A 19,117-nucleotide genomic window follows, 5' to 3' on the forward strand; every position below is an offset into this window, starting at 1 on the left:
TCATCTGACTCACTGTGCAGCTATGGCAAACCGGATATAAGATGCAATTGCAGTGTCAATCATAATAATTTATTTCCCCCAGACTTCATTTAACCAAATTTCCTCACATGTTCCTGCGAGAGGACACACACAGTAGCAGCAAAGCAAGTTATACATATTGCAGTCAAGCAGTTTTTGTCACTCCAATTTACTCCAAATCTCTAGAGCTCAAATAAACACGCACTAAAACGCTCACCGCGCACATATAGGAGCGGTACGAACGTTCCAGCATTAACCGAGCATTTACTGTACGATACTTCAGCGCTGACTTCCTTGTGACCCTACTTCAGAAGCATTTGTGAGGGTAATGATGATTACACAGCAGTGTCAACTGTCTGGGTCCGGCTCTTGATGATGTGTAATCCAAACTCTCCGGCAACAGAGTGGCTTCTTCTGGCGAGGTGATTATTTACCGGAGAGGTGTGGGAGGCGCGGAGTGCAAGAATATCCTTTTCAGTAATTGTGGAGAGGGTGCGAGCGGGCCGGGGCGGACTGACGTTTCTAGCACAGACAGATGCTGAACGCGGGCTCGGCTGGCACCGATTCGAGAATGTAGGCTACGGGGGAACACATGGCGGGGCAAAGGTAGCGGGGGACCCGGGGGAGGCGGACAGATGGGCGTGTATCAGACATCTCAGATGGTCTCAGGTCCTCCCTGGACGCCACCCAGCGCTGCCAGGTCAGAGAGTGAAGCATCGGCCTCTGCGGACCCAGGTGGCTCCGTGTTTGACCTCGCTTCTCCATTCATCTCCAGCCATGTGTTCACGCTTCGCTCTGGACCAGCGCGCTCACCAGCAGTGTGCTGGCCTCTGAAGGGCAGAGAACCAGGGTTTTTTTTTTTCCCTACTGGAAAGCAGGCTGGTACTTTTGATTTTGCATTTAAAGGTCCCGTTTTGTCTTCAGTTATGCTATGGCTCATGATAAGAATGGTTTGTCCGTGTTGCGTGTTTTGCAAATAAATGTAGTTTAGTTAAGAATGAATTTGGAGACTCGCAGGCAAAACAGTCACATATTGGACCCTGATTGGCCGACAGGACCAGATGAGGCAAATCTGCAATGTGGAGGCTTTCCAGGGGGGAGTGTCAGTTCAAATCCTGAAAGCTTGCCTGATTGGAAGGATTTTAACAACTGAGTTAGTTCAACACTGCCTGTAAAAAAGGGATGGATTTTTGATAATGCAACAACTTCAAACAAAATCAACTTTTAACAAAGCCCACATAACAAACATCTTTGACCATATATGTATATAAATATGGGAGAAATTGAATTCCTGTAATAGGGCCCCTTTAAAGTAATAATGCATTTTTATATAAATAAATTAACGTTTTGCTACTCTCTATGAACACAATAGTGATTCAACCCATAGCCAGTTCATGAAAGCTTTTATATTTGCTGTTCTAAACACCTTCGGCACGTTCAATCTGAAAACAGTGTGAAACGGGCTTTGAGGTACTTTGTCTCTCGTTTGGTGGGTGTGTCACAGGTGTTACCCAATCAGCAGTGACGTGTATATAAACCCCGCCGTATTAAAAAGGCAGTGCACACAATAGATCCAACAAAAGTCCTTTACAAATGCGTCCGCTGCAGCTTGCTGTCTGCAACAATTGAACTAATCAGAAGACATGTTTGTATCTTTTGCTATTGTATGTACCATTGTGGACTGACACTTTCATAAACCTTTCTACTCCACTCTACTCCTCTAAATGGTAAATATTACAATATCATATAACAACAACAGTGCTCAGCAATAATGATAGGCCTTGTGGCGATCTGCGCCTTTAAGAACGCACCCCCCCACGTCACACAGACACACACCCCCATAGACGGAGCAATGGAGATTTCAAAAGCTAATGGCGCCTACTCACAGACCGACACATGCAGGAAGAGGCCAGTCCGTCCCAGTGTCCCGCGTTAGCCTGCCAACCCCTGGCAGTGAGTAAAAGTCCGCCGTTTTTGTAGGCCAACCGTCTGTACAGCCCGGAACCACCTTCTCTTCCAGAACACGCCATTTATTCTTCAACCCATCGCACATCGCCCTGGCCGACTATTCCCGGGAGCCGCTGCCACGTCCGTATCGGAATACTCAAAATAAAATAATTAGCTCATACAGATCGTTAACACTCGAAGGTAAGAAGTGGATTATCCTTCACCTGAAATGTTTGCCTTGTCATCCTGAAATGCAAATGAGGCAAATGTTGGATCACTATAATTAGGAGCCACAGTTTCCACAAACCCCTTCACTCCATTGGGATGTTCTCTGCTATTCTGGACGGCAAGGGCAGTGACTGCAACATCGAGCGTATTTTGTAGTATTAAACACATATTTAAACCGCTTTCATCAGGCTCCGAAAATTCTTCGAAAAGAACGCAAAGAATGGCCTTCTCAGCTGCCGTAGTTGCAACGCTCGCGTAACACAACAGGGTGTTCAACGCACCACCGTTTCCGTTTAAAGAAACGTTTTGCTACGTTTTGTCGGGGCTGAACGCAGGGCTGGTGTCCGGTAGCTCTTTCCTGTGAAAAATCCTCTGGTACACAGGAAGTGATGCGTTTTACCTTTCCGATTTGTTTGGAATAAACAGAAGAAGAACTGGGTAGTTAGCATGAGCAGTGATAGCCACCATGGCTGAACAGACAAAGAAAAGAGAAAGTCAAACTGCATCAACAGACAATCCAAGGAAAAAGACGTCACAGTAAAAAAAAAACCCACAAGGATCTTGCATATTACCACTTAAAAGAATGAACCACTATAAAATGCAATAGATATACTTGGAATTCTAAAGACACCGCCACACCACTTATTATATCTAATGGCTAGATTAGAAGATAATTAGAAACAGTCAAAAGTTCAAATGATGATTAAATCCCATAAAGTTCCCATAAATAAATATTCCCCATTGCTGTGTAATGTGAAGTGATACACGGGGTAAGGGGGTAATCTAGGAATTGCCCCAAGCTTGTATTCAATAACAGTGCAATTTCAGAGCCGCTTGTATTATTTATTGACGTGCTGTTGAGGGCAGGGAACAAATTTTCTTTGTTGTCCAAATAGTTGCAAATCCTTGCTCTGTGTATTCGGACTTGACAATCATTACACTTGATGCGATGTCCTCCGCAAGGACAAATAAAGTTTTCAATTTAAGCGATGTCTACATTTAAACGGCGTGGCGATGCGACGGACAGCGCACCGTAATGCACCGTATTTGTTGTCGTAAGCCTTTAAGAGCCTTAGCGGCCGTCCAATTTACAATGCATCTGGGAGAGTGTAATGCAGATCCCCGCGTGAGAATAATGTGGCTGTTTGATACGTACGTTAGCAACCCTGCATCGAATATAGTTTCATTACACCGCAGTCAGGAATAATGGGGATAATGTATGGTCTAATATTTCACCTGTGCTGGCTTTTCTTTTCACAGCCGGTCCAGGACGAAAGGAGGAGTCACAAAATTATACATCAAATGGGCAGGCAGAGTCAGAGGTGAAATATTGCTATTCAGATTAATAGAGCTAATTGCGCAAAACAGTCTCGGGTTTATTGAACAGCGGATCAGTCTGACTTCTCCAGTTCAGTCGGCTGCAAGAGGATATCAAAGCCTGCCTCTAGAAAATTTTGCCTCCTATCAAATTAATATAGGTTATGGGACGGTCCTCTTAATTGTACCGAAAGTATGTTATGCTGTGAAAACTACTGTAGTGTAATCAATCAGGCAAAGCCTCTTTCTGGCATTCCGCTGCGTGTGAGGAGAGATGTTTCCCCCGGGTGTCGGTCTTAGCCCAGGGTAAGACTAATGACTTGCTGGCTTGAGTGGCCCGAGCCTCGCTGTGGCCCTTCCCTCTGGCTTACAGCTGCTGCCGCGGCGCCGGCGAGGAGGCTCCTTCGCTCCGATCCGATCGGTGCGAGGAGGTCCTGTTTTTTTTTTTTATCTGCCGCCGTGCCGCCAGCCACCTGCGCGGAACGAGCGAGGAACAGGCCTTTCAGAGATTCGGTCCACATTTTTCACACCGGTTACCGCCGGATAAGCCCCCTCGGCCGAGCTCCTCCTAGCACGGCGCTTTTAAAATGCCCTCCTACTTTGAGAGGATCAGCCTCGGTGCACTACAATCAGGACAATTTGGGCTCCGGTGCTTTGACCTTCAGCGAGAGAAAGTGGATAAAGCGGCGAGCAACGAAATAATAAATGGGATTTTTCTTACCTTTAAAGGGGCAATAAGTACGATTTTTACTGTCCCGTAGCCCAACATGACCGTAATATATCTGTGCGGGGTTGATAGGGGTGTTGATCAATATCAATGACTCAGCGATTACTTCACCAGGTTTTGAGATTTCTGTCAAAACTCACTTTCTGGCCTTGGAACAAAAGCTCCCCACCCATTGGCCCCCATTCCACCTAGCATTAACATGCATCTTGACTGCAACTAGATCTGATGTAACTGGATTGTATTTACACCTGGCATTAAAATGCATCTCCGGTACACACATTGAAATCCGATACCTCTTTCCCTCACCTCACCCGCACACTGTCACACGTAACTTCCTCTCCTAAGATTAACAGCCTTTAACATTAATCTTGTCTCGCTTATTCCCCATCCACCAATATCCTGGCGATCCATATGTTGCTATCCAATCTGCCTGGTGCCTGTTTGATTTGTGCGTGCTCCCTGGTTGGATCTGCTTGTGAAAGTTTATCTCTGTGTAGATAGTTGCTTTGCATGGATTGAAGATTTACATTTTGTTGTTAATGTGGCCAAATGTGTCTCTGGTCACCTCTGGAGGTAGTGTGGATGATCAGATCTTCAATCCAGCACCTAGATTTTATGCGCTTTTGTGCTATCCGATTACAATCCAATCCCCCAGGCTGCATGTTAATTCCGGCTGTAACGAGGCTCATATCGATGCGATGTTGTGGCCACAACGAATTATCATTAGTGTCCGAATGACTTTGCGCTGTGGTGGACATCTAAATATAATGATGGCGGCTTCCAAATGAAGGCGTGATACACTAACACTGCCAGGAGGGGTCATTTTCCAGAATCCTGACCTCGTTGACATTGATCAGCTCTACATGAGAGGAGAGGAAACTAGCTAACAGGTGACGCTTATCTGATGTTGGCACAGATTTGTTTTTTTTTCACTGTGTAACTGACCTGAATCCCGCTGTTAATGTTATGCTACCCCCGAGCTCACATATCTCCACTTGATCTCTATCCGCAAATCAATTTGAGGCTTTGTGTTTATTTTTGTGTCTTGAGAATGTTAAGACTATTGCTTTGAAAAAGGTAGTAGTAGATTCATTTAGATTTAGGTATTTACAGTCAGGACACAAGTGAACAGATGAATCCGGCTGCCACTGCAGTGTTGCCACCTCTGTTCAGTGACTCTGAGTATACTTGCTTGAATCAGGCTGAGTGATGCTCCTTATCGAACCGGAAAATACCAACTTGACACAGCTGGTGTATTACTCCAGCACAATCATGACACCAATCTCAAGTATGATTAAAATGACTCATTCCTGGAGCTCTTTAAAAGTCAACCAAATCAAATTTTTATGTATTTATTTATGTTTATGAGAGGAAATTCACCTGAACTGACTTTAAAGTATGTGTTGTATGATAAACAAAAACAGGCCTGGTTACCTATTATTTATCATACTCACAAGTAAAAAAAAAACAGAAACAAGCCATAAGTCACAATAAGATTAGAAAGGACTGTTTTGTTGTGAAAATCAAATACAACGCTTTCCTCCAAGAACGCTGAAGTTACATCTCATTGATAAGGTAATGATGTATGCCATGGGTCAGGCAGAGAGTGGCGATAATGATGATAGTCATTTAACATATTTACTGGCGTACACTGGATTACCATCTGCAATTTTATGGTTGATTTAGAATCACTTTATCCTCTCTTTTATAGCAGAGATTTCACAATCAAATGTGCATCAGCCGCCCTTTCATCATCTCATGTTTGCTGAGCCAGCAAAGCCGGGTTTATTGCCATAGGAAAAGATATTTCATTACGCACCGATACAAATGCTTTTTTATCTAAATCTATTTTCAAAGGAAAGCATGCATTTTCTATTGGCTTCTTGTCCAGTCGTCATCATTGCCAAGCCGTTGGGCCTATATTGAATAGACTCCACGAGGCTAAGAATCAGTTATGTATTTGTCAGAGGCACAGGTTGAGGCTCCTTTATTATTTCTCCTATTTTCTGGCTGAAGGGAATAAATGCATAAATGATCTGATGGTGAAAAAGAAACGTAAACAAAACATCCTCTTTTTTTATTTTACAAATAAAACAAATCATTATTGTATTCTCTTTTCATGAGCTGTTACAGACCTAAAAAAAAAAAAAAACCTTTGACCCTGTTTTGTACCCAGCATACCCAGCAGACTGCAGTCATTGATATTATGTGATTGTACTTGATTGTACTAGTCTTGGGAATGTCTCATTCCCTAGATTTTCCTTAAGTCTCATGTAGCCTACAGGCTTGGAGCCCCATATCATAGTAGATTGTAGGTTTAGTTGCAAACATTTCTTGGATGAAGAGCTGCTCTGCAGGCAGAAATAATCTCATTGGATGAATTAAACCTCAGTGGACAGAGCCAAAGAACCCCAGTTTTTCTGGTTAAGCAACATTAGACTGAAGCCCAATGAAAAAGGTAAGAGATAAGAGAGGAGGAAGCTAATATTATAAAGCCTAGAACTCTTTCTATTAACTGAAACAATCTATCCATACTATGTTATCTAGTTTAGCTAGCTGACCTTCCAAGTTCAAACTAACCAAACTAGGCTAAAACTAAGCTAGTTAGCTAGCCTGCTGACCTTCCAAATAGTTGTTCTTTAGCTCCACCCTTTGAGGTTTATTTCAACCAATGAGATTACACCCCCTACACACCCTTCACACTGATCATGTTAATGTTCAAAAGCTCCTATCTACGGTAACATAAAATATTCTACAAATCAACCTGTAGTGATGATGTGAAATATATATGATTTTTGACTTTAGAAAGGCATATTTGAGTACACAGTGGGCAGCACAAACTGTGTGTAGCCAGTTGACAATCAAATTGACAAATAGGAAAACCCTTTAGTAATAACTAAAGCTTTGTTTGCTATCTGATGATGAATTTTGAATGGAACAGGAGGGTTTCTTTATCCTCATATTTACTGTAAGGTCTGCATAAAAATGAAATATTGTATTTTATAATTTAATTATGTCGATAAAGTACTAAATAATAACTAGAAACAGGCTGCTTCCCAAGATTTTAGGGCTATACAAACCCAGTTACAGCAACATAACAGCAATGCAAAATTGTATCCAGAATTTCACACTCTCACACTTTCTGTAGGGCAGTCTGTAGGGCAGTCTGTATGTATTGTCAAAAAAGCAGAGTCATTGTTAGCTAATTTGCCAATTAGTACAAGTGTGGTGAGCTAGTCCGAGTGTGGTGTGCTTGTGATGCATTACCCTGGAAAATAGATGTAAACAACTGTTGGAGTGTGGTGTGACCAGATAACCTGCTTTTGCACAGGATTACTCCTTTATCCTTTCTAAGATTGCTATCATTGTGGCCGAAAAAGAATAGTGAAAAGAGGCTCAGTGCCACCTGTTTTGTCTGTGAAGCTGACCAATATAACAGCTTAAAGTATCAAACCCAATTGTTGCTTCAAAATTTCCAGTAATTCCCAACATCTAGGCTAAGCTGATGACATCACACAAATGACACAAATCAGTGCCTGACACCCACACAGGACCCTGGAAACTACTTGTTGGTCCTGGCTGACATACCAATTAAATGTTGATCGAATGTTGTCTTTTCCTATTCATATAAATGTGTTTTCGTGCACTCGGCACTCTGATGATGATGTTTGGAAAGCCCAGAACAAAATAGAATCTGTCCTTGATGGCTTGATTCCCATGACAGTCTGCCCAATATACTGTATAGATGGGACTATTCTTTGGTGTGTTTGCTCATTGCCATTAAGAACTGTGGCACCTGTGGCCTGCATGTTACCTTGAGTTCATGGAGGTGGTGCGATCTGGCTTTGCAAATCATTGTTCAAAATATGTCAAAGCTCCGTGATCAAGGTCCTATCCATGTGTAAACACCGGATGCACTGTGTGTCTGTGTGTATCTCTGTATTGAACCCAAGCTCATAAATAGCTAGACACATCTTGATAGCTTGGTTGTGGAGAAAACAGTTATAATCTACCACTGGATACACTGTTAGATATCATCAATTTGTGATCTTCAAAGTGCATAGTGTTGTAATTTAGTTTTTTGGTGAACCCACTTTCCATCAGCCTGCTTCATCTACTGCAGTTAGTGATTTCCTACGTTTCCCAGAATGCCTTTCGACAACCCCCAGACAAGGGACATGAAGTTGTTGCTTTGAATTAGGCCCTCCGATGGTGTTTCTTTTGCTTTAACAGTTACCTGTAACCTTACTGGCAAAGTGCACTGAGTTGACTAGATTCTGTATCTGGGTTGAATGAATAGTCCCTGGTACTTTCAGACAGAGGTGCAAAGGCAGGTGGGACATCAAAACCTTGTGAAATCATGGCATCCGTGGTGTGAGATGTCCCGTAAAATGCGTATTTTGAAACGGCGAGAAATGGAGGTTTTACACATTTCTGAAACCATACAGTAATCTGGAAAATTGTGTGTATTACTATAATATTATTATTATTAGTTGTAGTAGTAGTAGTGGTAGTCGTAGGATGAGTAGTTGTAGTAGTATTGTTCTTGTTTTTGCTCTTGTTGTTGCAACATATTTTCTCAAGCCAACTCCAGCCTTGACTAAAACACGCTGCTATCACTCTCATGCTAATTTGTTTACAGCATGCATTGAGTGAAAATTGTCATTTTTGCAAATTAATGCTTGGCATATTTGAAGATAATGATAGCATTACAAATACCGTTTTTCCATTTAAATGGAAATTTTGTATCATTATGTGTTTTTCTGTGCAGAGTGCTGGGACAGCGATGTGGGTCATTTGAAATTAGGCATCTAAATGACAAAGAATGCTCATACTGGGACAATGCAACGGCTCTATTCAGTTTTGCTTAATTTAAGTCAAACGTCTTTCATCAGCTTTCGATGTGATGAATGAGCGAGCAGCCTGGGCTGTGTACTGTACTGTATGCTGCTGCGCCAATAGTGTGACAAATGGCTATAGGCCTAGTGACTACAAAGCACAGCAAACAGAGCCGGAGCTGCCACTGCTTCAAACAGGCGAGCTTTCCACTGGGCTTACTCAGACATCATTCATCTTCTTCATGGGTTGATGAAACTGTAGAGAACATACAATACGGATGGCACAATGGTTCATACTGTACACTGTAGGACAGTGAAGGTTTCCACCGTCGGGTTTTCGCCTCAGCTCTAAAATGCCTCCTTCATGCACGGCAGTTTGATGCCTCAGATCAATATTCATGTTATTTATCCAAAAACACATTTATAAAGAGTAATTAATAATTCTTTTGGGGATGTCATTGGGTATCAAAAGGAAACCAATTACTGAGAAAGATGTAACTGGATAATACTAGTATTTTTAACCAATGCCATGATCCAGTGCCATTCTTGCCATGAATTAATACCTCAGACTAGTGTTTTGGATCTTTTTCCATATTTGGGAGATATCGTGTATTGATTTATCACTGCCATAGATCTGCCCTTTTTGAGGCAAATACTACATTTTCATTACCTGGAAGAAATCAACAAAGTCACATATTTAAAATGGTAAATAACAAACAAAACAACAAACAACAGCAAAACAAAAGAGTGAATTGGCTCAGAAAGGGGCGAAGCAGATGAGGATGGCCACTAAAACCTCTTTGTTCACTAAGACAATGTGCATTGTAATGTGTTTTTTTCTCTCTCTCTCTCTGTTGCTATAATTTGTATTTGTTTGTGTCCATGGCTGTTCTGTAAAGCCCTCTGACAAACTTCGCTAGAAAGCACCGTATAAATAATTTTGACTCGACTGCGGCGTTCCTAAGACACCCGCCACGCACGTCCACTACTACTCTCCAATAGAGACAAACACAGGGCCAAAAGCACAAGAGGAAACAGGGAGTTTGACAGAAACAAGCCATGTAATACAAAAACAAACAAGGAAAGTGAAATGCGGGGAATGAAGCGCCGGCCAGGAGGCCTAAGTCAACTCAGCTGGCAGCGCAGACGCTGTCCGTTCCCTTTAACACGGCAGCTTAAGCAGCGAGTGCCAAACCTTCTGTGGAACCAATCTCAAAATGAAGAGCTGCAGCTTGAGCTCAGGTTCCTGCTTGATGGGTACGATCCCCCTCTTCCTTCTCTTCACAAAGTGCAGTGGACCCATGTGTCGGAAACAAGGCTGTTGTCCGTTCTATTTCCATGACTTTTATTCCAGCCTGTCACATCCACGCCTCACTTTCTGTTTGACAGAGCTGCATTTGTTAGTCACCTCAACGCTGTGTATAACATGCAAAATACAATTTATCAAATCTAACGGTATATGGAACGTCTGCGTGAGAATAACACATAATTGTAAGGATAATTGCATTATTGCCTCAAGATGAGGCATAAAACGAAATAATACTTTTATAAAACGCCTATTAAACGGGTGTATTCACCAGATAATCATTGCCTGCAGGTTGAATGAAATGAGGTTAATTAAAAGGCTACTTGAGAATAGGAAAATTATAAAATAAGTCTGAACTTGAGAAAAGTCATGTTGTGTTATGCAAGTTGGGGATAATAAAAGGTTGTCCAACTTTGGACATGCATCAGATTCAGACGTTTTGGTTGAAGGTTATGTCTGCCGCCGGGTCTGAAGCACAGAGAGCATCACTGACAGTCACACAGGACATGTGATGCAGGGTTAAACAGCATGGGCAAGGTCCTGGCCAGGCAGAGTCTGCTGGACATAAGAGATTAGCTGTTGCTTTCAGTCCCACAACAAGACAAATGATTCACACAAGACTCACAGACAATCAGCAATGAGCCAACCCATAATTTAGAGAAGACAGTGAGGTTCTCCTGAAATGGTGCTGGAGTTTTGACAGGGTAATATTTAAAGGGAAGCTTCTCCGATTTTCAACCAGCATTGTATCATTAGAATATGGGTAGTATATGCAAATGAACAATGTTTAATTTCCCTCCATGTTGCCTGCACCAAGAGCTCCCCGCTCATTTGCCGGCAAAAGTCCACTGGGTGATGCAAAACGCATCATCCGGCAGACTTTGGAAATCGGCCTTAGACTACAAACTACGTTTCCGCATTTTCTGTAGTGGTGCCTTCAAGGACGGTAAAATGTGGGTCTCCCAAAACACTCCCGTCCCATGCTACGCTAGCGATAGGGAAAAGCAGACACTAAAATATTATACTACTAAATACTTTATCACACAAATATCAGTATATTTGGAAGAAAACTAGTTTCATGATACGAGGCCAAATATCGCGATGTTGAATCAGACACAACAGAGTCTGGAAGAGGAAGCGACCACCGGACCGGAGCCACGTTTCAGCCGCAGCTAAGCTAAGCTAAGCTGCTAAGTTTCTCCGTGATTCATCCAGAAGAGCTGAACCAGCGCACTGGTTTGTTTTATGATCCTTTGAAAACCGGTGCGATTTATCCAGACTCGATGAGGAAAATCATTTTGTAAATGAAAATAAGCCTCAGTAAAGAGATATAATGCTGCTTTGTCCATTGCTAACTTTGTCTTTGGTGCTATACTGGCCGTGAACACACCGTCAGAGTCAGTGACGCGCGCAGTGCATTCTGGTTGTTGTAGGATTCCCCCTTAAGAGCGATATGGGGAATCTACAGCCATTTTCTCTGGTCATAGGGCTCCAATTTCAAAAACAATTGCACATTTCTACTACATGGATGACCTAGTTTTAATAAATCATCATATTCACAGCAGTGAAATAGGCCTTTAAGTTTTGGTGAAATGTAAATTTTTAAGCATCAAACCATAAGTAGACAGTATTAAATTTACAGCTTTAGCCAGTTTGATATCTAAATATGTCCACTGAACGCAGGACCCAAATTCAGATTGTGAACAGCATCCTGTTTGCTTTGAGAGGTATCATCAAGAGTATAAAAGATGCTCCTCCTAAGGACAAAAAAGTCTAAATAAACAATGCTTGGGAGAAAGCGTGTCAACTTAGTTTTTCAGAACAACAGTGCTCAGCTTCCCAACGGTGTCATTTTTCATTTTTCTTATCTCTGCACCTTGAAGGCTGCCACAGAGGAGAAGACTGCAGCACTGCTCTCCAGGAAGGATTCGGCGGTCTCCTGAGAAAAAGTCTTCGTTTAGTATTGAACAGTCCAGTAACCATGTGTTTGAGCTGTGTCTGAGGCCATTGCCTCCTCTGAAAAGCTTTCAATTGTGAGTTTTCCGCTGTAGAGGAACGGCATACCGCTTTTACGAAATCTCTGTGGATATCAATGCTTTCCTCGGCAGTAAGTGCCTGCGCTGTGTGATGCGCACGGATTGTTTGCCCAAAAATGTCATAAAATTGAAATTCGCAAGGATCTGTTGACAGTTGGTTTGTGAAAATCAAAAAAAAAAAAAAGAGAAGGATTCGTCAGGGCTATTCACTCTTTTTATGCAGCTGACACGAGGGAAATAGGAAATGCTTTATTTGCTGTGGGGTGGGATTTTGCTTTTGCTGACAATTTCCACAGTTTTGAGTGCTGCACATCTAAGTATGTCTGAACCACTTTAAATGCAGAAAAAGGCAATTGCCACTGTCATCTGCAAAATGGGATTTACAACGTATACGCAGCTACTTACGTCTCTTAAGTTATGTAACGCCACAGCTTAATTCACAGGAGTTTGAAACTCGATCCGCATTGGTTTTCTATTAAAGTCTTGTCCACATTGTCGGAACAATTTTGGAGAATTTCTATCAAACACAGAGGTAATATCTTATTTCGCAGAGGTGCTTTGTAAAAAGCCTCAGTGGATTTCAGCATTTGAAATGTGTCATCTCTGACCCGCTTCGATGAGGCAGAGGACGAATGACAGCACAAAGAGGCCCAAGGACATCTACATTTGACTGTATTCATTCCTTGTTCACCATCTGGAAGATATTTAGATTTATCCTATCTCAAGCAAGAAAGGACACCTAAAGAGTACATTACAGTGTCAGATCTTTTGATGATGCTTTTTATTTTTCCTCCAAAGGAGAGTGGGCAGCCCTTTACTATTGTTTTGTATTTATTTAGACAATTGGAAAGCAGGGAGGAGACAGTAGGAGAGACACCACACAGAACGTTCTGGCGGGATTCAATCCAAGGCCAGCAAGGGCAAGCAGTGTGTGTGGGTCCAGAGGCCATTATCTCTGGGTATTGATAAACTACTTTAACACAGGGGGAAAAACCCATTGGTACAGTGTTTCTAGATCTTAAAAAATTACTGTACCTTTGCATACTTTTTTTTTTTTTTTACCTTTTTTACCTTTCCATGCATACATTTACAGATGGGTCATTTTCATCAGCAGCACGACTCGGCTTCCTCACCCTTCATTCCCCAGGTGAAATGCGTCTGGTACAGTCTTTAGACTTTTCAGAATGAATAGCCAAACAGGCCTTTCACACTAAAGTCCTCATTTTAAGCTCACACAAGAGGAGACAGCCACATTCACCTTATATTTATTACATTTGATTTTGATATTCATGCTTTAAACATTACATTTTTACTCAGTCTTTATTGCTTGATGGTGGGTAGGATTTGTCTCCAAAGGGGGGCCTCCACAGAAAATGTTGCCTAGGGCCACCAGCAGTTTAGAGCCGGCCCTGGTACCTTCCATCTCTTTTTCCTCATCACTAGAAAACCTTTTTTTTTTACCAACCTTACTATCTTTAACATCAGAGGCTAAGAAGCTTTCCAGCCTCTGTTTTTCAGAAAATGCAAAAAGCTATTGTGTAATATCAATCAACAATAGAGAGGAGCAAAACAGACATTTACTTATGAAAATGTTGTGGATTATTACTATAAAGTGAGGAAGCCATAAAGTACGTCATCTGCATTTGGCAGGTTTTGATTTGATTGTTTCAAGAGCAGCATTGACAAGACCATGCAGCATTTTATTTGTAAGATGATGTGCATCAATACACCATATTGTCTGAAAAGCGAAAAATATTTTACTTATGAGAGAGCGATGAATCACTGTCAATTAAACAACATCACCAGTGATGGTGGAGGTCCAAGTATTCCAGTTTGTACTGCAGTTGACAGCAATGCCTGAGATTGTCCTGATGCATTCAAATCTTAAAATAACTTAAAATAACTAATTATCCCCATCTATGGATCTCAGTCTGTCTCATGTCTGACTGAGAATGTATAAAAGGCAGAGCTGGATGCCAACTGGTCCTGTCTGGGGAGCTGGTGTTCAATGGACTTCATAAGGGTCGCCTGCTCAGCCAAAGCCACCGCTCTGGTGCTCAAATCTGGGGGGTTTGGTTGCTGCTCACAGTCCTTAAGGCCTGCCAACAGTGAAGAACAGCTACCTTTGAGAAAACGTTTCAGTTATAAGGTGAGAACAAACAGGATTTTTAATTGCGCCAGCCTTGGTATAGAGTACCGGTCCTACGTTCCAGCTTTCCTCTGTTCCAACACTCTGATTTTCCCCAGTGATCCTCCCAGTAACCATGAGCCAGATCGGGACGCTGCCTCAAGCTCAGAACTCAGGACAGTCTAGACATTAACTGGGTTGAGTGGCTTTAATTAATAATTTTATTTGCGTTCCCGTTTGCTGAAATCGTATCACTTATTTGTTTGCTGACTGATTTCATGGGTAGGCTTTTAAGGATGCTACATGTAGCATTTTTAAACATCAATATATGTTAAACTAATTGTGATAGCTTGGTATAATTACCGTAAACAAATGAAACCAAGGTCAAAATGATTGGTACTGTCGCTTTCTCACGCCAGCTATTGATAGTGCTAGTGTTTCTCAAAATGAAGGCCACATTTCCCATAAACCCTGGTGATCTTTGCTTCTTTGGTCAAAGGTTTTTCTGTTTTCTCTCCTTTTTTCATGCCGTACAGCAATCTCCCTTTGTGCAGTAAAGCAATCCAGCAGATTCCCCACCAAATCCGTCCCAGTGGCTCACAGTGTAAAATGCAGTGTAGAGGCTGGTAGAGACTAACAATCATCTCTGTGATGGTCTTGATTGTTTCCGGTAATTATACTAATGTCTCAAAACGAGTGAGGTAATGATTTACTGATGTTAAAATGCTACACGTAGCATGTGGTACAGGGCTGATTCAGACAAGGGTAGGCAACCAGGAGTAGACTTTCATTATAGCCCTATTCTTATTATTGGTTTGACCTTCCAAAGACATCAACACAAATTATGCTGAGTCAAGATAGAGGTGGACTGAGGATGGCTTTTTAAATAATCGTGACTGTGACTCAAAATACTTTCCTTGTAGTAAAAATTATCTTTTTTTCTTTTTATTTAAATGCAAATGTGAATTACTTCAGCAGCATCATTTTCTCATAAATGAGTCACAAGATGTCATCTGCTTAAATTAATTGGCCTAATAGTCTGTTAGGCTCTATAAAAAATATTTTGAATTAGAATTGAATGAAATAAAATATCACTCCTCCATTAACTTAGGGACCAGTCAGGGGCTATGGGCTACAAACTACATCAAACCTAACTGTCTAATATGTTTTGACTAGAAAATAGATATATTAATATGAATTATCACAGAAGTCATCACAAGGCATATTTTTTCATTATTTCCCACTGCTTGGTTTACCAGTCAGAGGCAATCCAAGGCTCCTGCGTCTAGCAGCATTTAGAAATCCAAAACCAGTTGCTAAGAGGAACAGACTGTACCAGACACAAAATCATCTTGCTGCATCATCATCTAGTCACCAGCAAAAGCCTAATAGCTTTTTTTTTTTTTCAGTGAGTGAGTTTAAGAAAAGTGTCTCTCAAATTTTGCTGGTTCAATGTTAAAAGAGTCTCAGAAAATAAAGATAGATTGTCATTAACTTATCATTTTCTTGTTATTCTTGTCATTCTAAATAGGAAAATCTCTCACACCTAAAGGTAATCTATTTATACTACAAGCCATATCAACCAATGACTTATGGGCCGCCTACAAGTCGATTGTAATGTTTTGAAAAGGGTTTATTCTTGTGGAAACTGACAGATCCACCCGTTCAGTGGTGGCAACACTTCGGCCACATGGGACCTGGTTTTGGAAATGGCTCAAAAAACAGTGAAGGGTTTTAGCTGAGAGTGTGTGTAGGGAGTGGCTGTCAAAACTGTGTCCTTTCTATCACATCATGTAGACTAAACTTTTGCACATTGCATAAAAAAATCCTATGTCAAGATCCTTTCAATACTCAATGTTAGCTTAGCAGGCTCCAAGCTTGTTACTGTTGTTTACATCCTTCAAATAGCATGTGCTGTGATTACAGTGCAACAGTGATGTGTATGTGTAAAGACAACAGCTATTTTACTTTGTCTTATTATACAGCAAAAGAGCTGGCATGGTAACAATGCCTACCATGCATTACAAGACATGTAGTCTGACACACACTCACATTTAACAATCTGTCTGAAGTCTTTTAGTCCTAGAGGTGCTCACGTTTTAAGATTGTGTTCAGACTGAGAATCATGCAGCATCACACATTATAAGACCCCAGCAGGATTTTTCAGAGAGTTGGTAGTAGGTCCTAGCTTGCATCAGGCAGGTTTTCAGTCCATGAAGGATTATACAGGCTCAAAACACTGATAACGGACTATGATGTTTGAGTGTGAATGAAGCTACAACATAGCCGTCCTCCACCATCTACACACACACACACACACACACACACACACACACAACAAACCACACATACACAACATGAAGAGAGAGAGAGAGATAAAGAGATAAATGCAGCCAGGTCGCTACTCCAACAGTCCCAGTCCAAGAATTCCAAGCATTATAAATCGCGTCATTGACCATCACACACCTCTTGAGCCAAGACTAAAGACTTAAGCTAATATTAAACATGTTTGATTTTGTTGTAACGGTCAAGACTAGAAAAAGACTGCATTAAGACACTCTGACTGAGTTTTTCACCTAATGATTGTGGTGACAGGAGAGCGCAGCAACTGCTGTGATTTTATTCCGACTTTGAAAATCTGTCAAAAACTGTGAAATCGCTTCAAATAGTGTTGTGCAAGGTCAGCATCAGTAGCTACAGTGCCAGCTACTGTAGTTCCTAGTCGAAGCACTGAAAACTAGTTTAGTGCTATAGCTTCATGCTCACCACCTGTTTTGTCTGTAAAGCTGACAAATATAACAGCTTAAAGCATCAAACCCAAGTATCTAGGCTAAGATCAGAGGAGGTGAATGTTGAAGTGTGTGACGTGCACACCGCCCCTCCATGATACATGATTCCAGAGAGATACTGTGCTGATTACGCTTTAATTTATAGATAGCAAATTTGAGCGAGGACATAAACTCATGATTTCTCGATGTAACATGCTTGTACCCGAAAAAGCCCCAGTCAATACCATCAACATATAGTAACACCAGGTCACAGATGCCACAGATAGCTAACAGACGGTCATGGGTACTCACACACCAGGACCTGAGGAGAGCTCCACTGATCAAGAGGACTCTGAAGCTCAGAACCTTCCCTCCAAAAGATTTATGATTTATGTCTTATTAATCTTAATTTGAACTTGATTTGGTATTAACTTTGATTTAATATTGACTCTTCTTTGGTATTGCCTCATGCCTATAGAACAGAACCAGAACCAGAACGGACTCAAGCCAGGACAGCCACTCCATCTTCAGTAAGCATAACCTGACTCAGTAGTGCTGATATAAGCAGAATCAGTTGACTTGAATGCTCAATCGGAACAACTGAGCTAATGTCTTATATGCTTATGTAGACCTCACTGTCAGCATCACAATATTTTGACTCAGCCTTTGGCTTCTCCCTGCAGAGAGCCTGCGGTGACTCCGGCTCAGGCGAAGCAACAATTAGCCAACCTCTTCAATTAGCCTCAGCTGATAACGTTAAATTAACTGGATGGACAAGTAAATAAACGGTGTTCAAACTGGGACTGCTGAAGACCGGCAACGTCTTTAAAGTAGGCTCAGTCATTTCTCTGTCTTGGTTTTTCTGCCACTCGAAGCGGAGAGAGACGTGCAGTGGGAATATGGACTCTGATTTGTTAATTGACAGCCAATGGCGATGCTGGACAACTTTGCCCCAAAAGTTTGTACACTGACTCTTAACTTTTGTACACCAAATTCAGTTACATTTTTGTGAAATTACATAGTGTTTGGAGTGTTTAGTGTCACATAATTTTGCAGAAGTTGCAAGTTTGAAACAATATCATGTTTATAAGTTTATAGCGTAACAGTATAGGTAACAGTTAATATGTGCATATGATAGGATCAGGATGATGATTTACTGGGATACTTACTGCAAATAAGCACTTTCAAATGTGATTGCAACATGTCCTATTATATAGCCTGAACATCCACTTATTCTATCGATCTGTAATGAAGAAAAAAAAAGTAATTATACTGTCGCTACAGTCCAACACTAAAACTGTACCTACAGCTTAACTTCACAAACACAGCAGCAGTCAATTGACTTCTGTCCTTGCAATCACAGAATGACAAATATTGCCATTTAAAGATATTGAATTTAGTCATTGTGCCATGTAATAAAAGAGTGAACAAAACACTAACTCAGTTAGCATTTCAATAAACACTTTTAAAGCATCATTAGCACCCTCATTACACAACACACAGCCCCATTGAGTTTACTATGATTGAGACTCTCATGTCGTCATCAGCTATGCATTTACAGTGCAGTGACACGCAAAATCCATCGAATGTGGCATCTTATATATCTTCATATATGTGAGCTTGTATACATATAATAACTGTTTAAATCAATTCTTATCAAAGCCTTACCATTTGTAATTTGTTGCCAAAATGATGCTGCAATTCTTATATTTTTATTGCTGCTCATTCATCAGAGAGCACAACAGTGTTCATTTATGAGGCTGCAACCCCAAGGTGAGATCTCACCGTTGGAGTCCGAGCCTCA

The sequence above is a fragment of the Centroberyx affinis genome, unplaced genomic scaffold (genome assembly GCF_046629955.1).
Source record: "Centroberyx affinis isolate AG114_WGS23_722 - 3 ecotype Tasmania unplaced genomic scaffold, CSIRO-AGI_Caff_v1 ptg000209l_1, whole genome shotgun sequence".
Lineage (NCBI taxonomy): Eukaryota > Metazoa > Chordata > Actinopteri > Beryciformes > Berycidae > Centroberyx > Centroberyx affinis.